This window comes from Petaurus breviceps, unplaced genomic scaffold, assembly GCF_028583685.1.
Source record: "Petaurus breviceps papuanus isolate PSGF00001 unplaced genomic scaffold, PetGlider_PUasm1.0 186, whole genome shotgun sequence".
Taxonomy (NCBI): domain Eukaryota; kingdom Metazoa; phylum Chordata; class Mammalia; order Diprotodontia; family Petauridae; genus Petaurus; species Petaurus breviceps.
Genome location: NW_027185798.1, coordinates 40,207,525 through 40,213,524, shown reverse-complemented (window position 1 = coordinate 40,213,524; position 6,000 = coordinate 40,207,525).

Here is a 6,000-nt window from a genome sequence, read left to right as displayed (position 1 = left end):
TGAATGGTGAGAAGGGAATAGGAGGACGAGCAAGCTAGGAGAGGGGGAGTGGTGGGGGTGCAAAGCAGGTCAACACTGTGTCTTTCAGACGGGGCCATGTGGGGGCAGGAGGAGGGGGGGGGGAGAGAGAGCCTTCCTCCAAGGTTGCCCTCCTAAGAAAGATCAAACTATATCTACTGTAATGGCAGCTAATTATATCAATTCCTGTTTATTTTCTGACCATCTTCACTGTGTGACTTTTTTCCTCCTAATTACCACAAGGGAGAAGGGGAGATATTTTGGCACCTCTTGTGTTCTTTAAACTATTTCTGTGGCGGTATGGGGTGTGACAGACTATCACAGAGGGATCAGGTGAATCAGAATTAGTTGCTTATATGTACCTTATTTTCAAGGGGTTCCTTTCCCAGCTATGTGACTGGAGGAACTGTCTTTAGCTGATTACCAGCCATGGTGCTGAAAGAACCTGGCCCTAGTCAAGACATTGCTGGGGGTGCAAAGCAGGTCAACACTGTGTCTCTCAGGCGGGGCCATGTTGGAGCAGGAGTGTCTTTTGCCTCTAGCTCCTGTGTTTCCATCACAGACTTTTACAATTTTGTTTTAAAGCATTCAGTATTGCTTTACATCCAGTTTTTGGGGGTCCTTTGTTATATTACATTGTCTGAGATGATTTCAGTGTCAGTCTGCCTTGATTTTAAGAACACTGTTTTGTATGGTTTTCTGATTGTTCAGTACCTTGTGTATCCTTAAAAAAATGTCTTTTGAGATTTATATGACACCAGTTACTGAAAATTAGACTGCATTCTTGGGTCAGCAGTGTTGTTCTAATTCTGCAAGTGAAATGGGTAAGAGGAAAGAGAGTCCTGGGGGATTGGCTCAGTGTCAGAATCCACTATTCAACTCCTAGGACCCCCTTGCTTGTAGTAAATACTTATCACTCAAACATGGTGCTGTTCTTCTTTGGATTTTGTCCTCAAGGTCCCCTCAGAACTGGAAGTTGCTTAAAATGCCCTGTCACCTTCTCAGGAAATATATTATGTGGTATGGGAATAGGTCTTGGTACATAAAAGAGTATTCTAGTACTAAGTACAGAATTACAGTACTAAGCAGCTGCTGGATAGTAAACACATAGCCTTTTAAAGGGCCATAGAATCTTATGCCCTTTATGGGGATGCTGGCAAGACAAAACTCCTGGTCTTCAAAAAGAATCCCTTTGTGTTACTAATCAGCCCTTTCATAGCTAACCTAGAAGGAGCTAAATTGGGCTTTCTTTCCTTCCACTTTTAGTGCAATTTCTCCTTTGAATTTCTCCAACTTTAGGATAGATGAGTTCATTTTCCGCTCTGCAGAAGCGCTATCATTTGTATTTCCAGCACTATTGGGAAAGACTGAAACTGAGAAACTCATTTTCCCCTTGAACCCAGACCATATATAGGAAATCATTTGATTTGCTAAAGAATCACTTTTTAAAAATGGAACCTGGATTTTTAAGACTAACTTGGGTTGAGTTACCCATGGATATAATAAAGTGAAGTCCTTTTGCACTACATTTGATACTCTGTATCTCTTAGGATTTAGGGAATAGATACAATGAAAACAGTTGGCATATGGTACTCCAAAGCTGAGTTACTGAAACAATACAGCTGTTAGAGTTTTCTCATTGTAACCTTCTGTCAGGTCCTGTGAGAAGTTAAAAAAAAAAAAGCTACTGGTAATACATATATACATATACATATATGTGTGTGTATGTACATACATATATAGAAAGTAAAGGATCTGCAGTTCCACTGAAAGAGACTTCAGATTGCCTTTAAATGCCATTTTTACTTCCTTTCTGCCATACCAACTAATTGTAGCATTCAAGTTTACAAAGTAGAAATGCACAAACCTCTCACAGACTTTATAAAGACTATATACATTTGATTTTTCTTCCCTGGTGATTTATTAAGGGATTACTTAAAAAAATCAAATGTGTGTCTAGTATACAAGTCACGATATGGCATACTTCTTAAGTACCAGCCCATCTTTTGAGTGTTCCCAGCTCTACTGTGTTTTTAAGCCTCCTTAGTATTACCCTGAACACCTGAGCCCTTCTTTGCCTTTCAGAAAGGTGAAGGACAGAGGTCAAGAGAAGGAATCCTTCACTTTTAGAGCTGGAAGGAGCTGTAAAGATTATCTAGTTCATTTTCTGCATTCTATGAAAAAAGAAACCCAGAGTTAGGAAGAAACTCACCCCAAGATCACAGCTAGTAGCCAGTGGTAGGGCTGAGGGTTAGATTCTGAGTCTTCTTTAAAAAAGGAATTCAATTGAAAATAAGCATCCTTTCATAGTTTTTTTTAATTTAAAATCCCTTTTATTTTTAAATATATAATATTTTATTTTCCCCAGTTACGTTAAAACATTTTTTTAACATTTATTTTTAAGTTTTGAGTTTCAAATTCTATTCTGTCATAGCTTTACTGATCACTCAAGCGGTCTCCCAACTCCTATTATCGACATAATAAACTATTCTCTTCAACTTTCTCCAATCTGTATATAAGCCAAATCTATTTATAATATATGGCAAGGGGATGTCTCACATTCTTTGGTGTGACTAGAATTTTGTGGTATCAAGTATTGCTGACTGTTGGCTTGTGTTTGAAAATCCTTTTTGTTATACAGAGACTTGGGCTGTAATGGTATTTATTGTTACATGATTGGGCCTCTATCCATCCATATATTCTCTCACAAAAGGGAAATGTACTCATTTCTATCCACCCATGACTCCTAAGTGTATGTGTGTGTCTGCCTATCATTTTTGCCCTAGTGCACAAACTGATTATCATACACATCTGCCCTATAGCTGTGGAGTGAATGAATTTCTTGGCCATTTGGGGCTGGATAAAAGGTTCACCCAGCACACAGAATTTAGTTATACCCCAAGGAGAATAATAGATGGGTCTCCATAATAGAATGAGTATGCTTGTGTTTGAATGTCTGCCTGCTAGTATGTCTATATTCCTTTCTGTGATCCTAATGTATTGTGAAAGACAGCAGAGATCTGGATATCTGTGGGATAGAGAATATATGTGTGTGGGTAAGAATGCATGGATCCATGTTTGTATCTCCCTTTGTGTATCTGTGTTCTCAAGTGACACTTTAAGAGATGCTTACAAGTCACTCAATGATTTTATTTTCAAAATAATGCCTCCCTAACCTCCAACTACCTATATCTTCCTACTTCTCCATTTCCATATTCCAATATTTAAAGCCTAGTCAAAATTTCTCCCAGTAATAACAAGGTAGGATAGGAATCCATTCCCTGAGGACAAACTTGGAGCCAATAAAATTAGCTGCATGTAGAACGTTTCTATATTTACCCTAACAAAATTAATATTAGTTAAACCTAACAGAGACCAAATCCCATTACAAAGGTTACTATTATTGTATAGCATTCATTACATTGGAGCCTTCTAGGAACACTACCTCCCCTCCCATAAAACGAGTTTGATTACTTGTCCTAAATCATTTACAATTGGAAGTACAAGGGAAATGTCACACTTCCTAACTTATAACAGAGCCCTGTATTATGAACCATGAAAATTGCTGAGTGAGGCTGTGGTCCATGGTTCCAGTACTTGGATCTTTTTTTAATTACTGCCTCCCAAAATTATGATGAGCAAGTGGATGGGTAACAGAATGACAATGGGAAAAGGTCCTGTGTGTGAATCCTGACTCTCCCACTTCTTCCCAGTGGGACCTTGGGCAGGTCATCCTCTCTGAGCTTCAGTTTATTTATCTTTAAATGGGTTGGACTGAGTGGCCCATGAGATGCCATCTAGTTCTCCTGTGATACAATCTCTATTAGTGTGACATATGACAAAATCCCAGTGGGATGATAGCTAATGTTTCTCTAGTGCTTTTAAGATTTGCAGAGTGCTTTATTAATATAATCATGATGAAACAATCACCAATTGAAAAATTTGCCAGGTAAAATGCTTATAAGTTTATTGTAAGGAGTTTTGATCTGGGCCTTTGACCTAAGACACTTGGAAAACTGGATGTAAATGATAAAAATAATAATAATGGCATTTATGTAGCTCTTTTAAAGTTTGCAAACATTTTACAAATATCTCATTTGATTGCTGAGAGCTAGGTATTATTACCCCCATTTTATGGATAAAGAAACTGATTGTCAGAGAAGTTATTTGGCATTTGAACTCAGGTCTTCCTGATTCCAGACCCAGAGCTCTGTGCACTATAATGTCACCTAGCTGCCACTAAAATGTGTGTGTGCTATGCATGTAAAAAGTGGTCAAAAATTATTTTGCAAAAATAATCGTGCAAGAACAAAAAGCAAACAAAAAAAGTGCATTATTTAACCAGTAGGAGAGAATAGCTGCTTTCAGTCTAATTGAAACTTTATATAGGGCTTGGAAAGAGCAAAGCATTGATGTTAAAGTCCCGGCTCACTGATGGAGGCCAATGTCAAAGGTTTGACTTGACCACGGTGACCCAAGGTGGGAGCTACAGGTCTGAGTTTCCCTTTAGAGAATTTCTAAATGTTGTTTGCCCACAATGAACTTGGGGCTGTGCCTCTCATACCTGGCAGCAGTGCTGCCTACTTTCTCCTTCCTCTTAGGTGGGAAGAACATCCCTCTTGAGTCTTGGGTGTCAGCCAATGCCTTTCTGCATCCCAGGCCACTTCTGGCTTATTCCTCTCCCTCACGTTCTGGAGGTGGAGAAATAAATATGGGAAATTGAGCTGGCCTGGCTGACTGCCCAGGGACACACAGGAATATCGCTCTACCTTACTCATCTCCTATAGAACATCCTTAGATGTGAATAGGTGAACAGGCATCTACAGCTGGAAGGGACCTTAGGGGCTATTGAGTTTAACCCATTTTCATTATGTAGTTAAGGAAACTGAGACGTAAAAGGGTCATGACCTACCGAGGGTCATATAGCTAGTAGGATTTGAATTCGAGTCTTCCTGGCTTTAAGTCCCATAGTATATTCCACTAAGTCATGCTATCTCTTATTTCCTCTGAGTAGCTTGAAAGTGTTAACTCCTACCTATTTAGAGAACAGAACAGGAAATCAGAGTGAAGGATTTGGAATTCATAGAATCAATTCTCTGCTACCCATTTTGTCACTGGATCAAGTGCTTTGAGGTTATCCTGTCCCCTTCCCCTTTCTTTCCACTGCCACATCACTGGTTTGACTAAACCAGAAACGGAGGCCAAAGTCAACTCTGTGAGTTCTGCTATTCTTTGGAAGGTATGCTGTAGTTTGTTGTTGTTTGTGTCTGTTTTTTTTAAATTTTTTTTTTGATGAGTGAGGAGTTTAAAACTACTGCCTAAAATGGAATTTATAAAATGTGTAGATTTTTTTTTTCTCTTGCTAACCTTTCTTCCTTACTATCACCATATCGCATCCCAAACCCCAATCTTTTGGACTTGTGTTCACTTGTCTACAATATAAATTCTTTTTAAGACCTCGCAGATTTATAAATGCCCCCTCCAGTTTGGAGAATTTGATTGAACCAGCTCTTACAGAATTGCTTGATAAGTGAATTAATTAATAATAATTAATAATCTGTGGATGAACTAAAGTTACCCTTGTAAGAAATTCGAGGAACTTGACTAATTATGTTCCAGTCCTTAGTCCATTCTTTTGCCACAAGCAGCCCTTAGAGGAACAAGAAGCTTTTTCTTGAGTACTGGAGGAGAAATGGGAGCAGCCTCTAATGTTTTCCCTTCGGGGGCCTTTCCTCCTGGAGAAATGTCTGTGTGAAAAGGAAATGAATGTATAACCGTCTTTGGTCTTGTGTGTGGAATGTATATTAATGTGTGTTTATTTCTGCATTCTTACAGCTGATCAGGCTCTGTTAAAAATAACACTCAGCCTATCAAAACTTCCATCCAAAGGTGGGGGTGGATAGGGCTGTGTGTGGCTCAGGGAATTGGTAAGGGGGGCTCAGGGCATTTCCCCCATGGGTGGCTTATTTTGGTTGAGTGAAG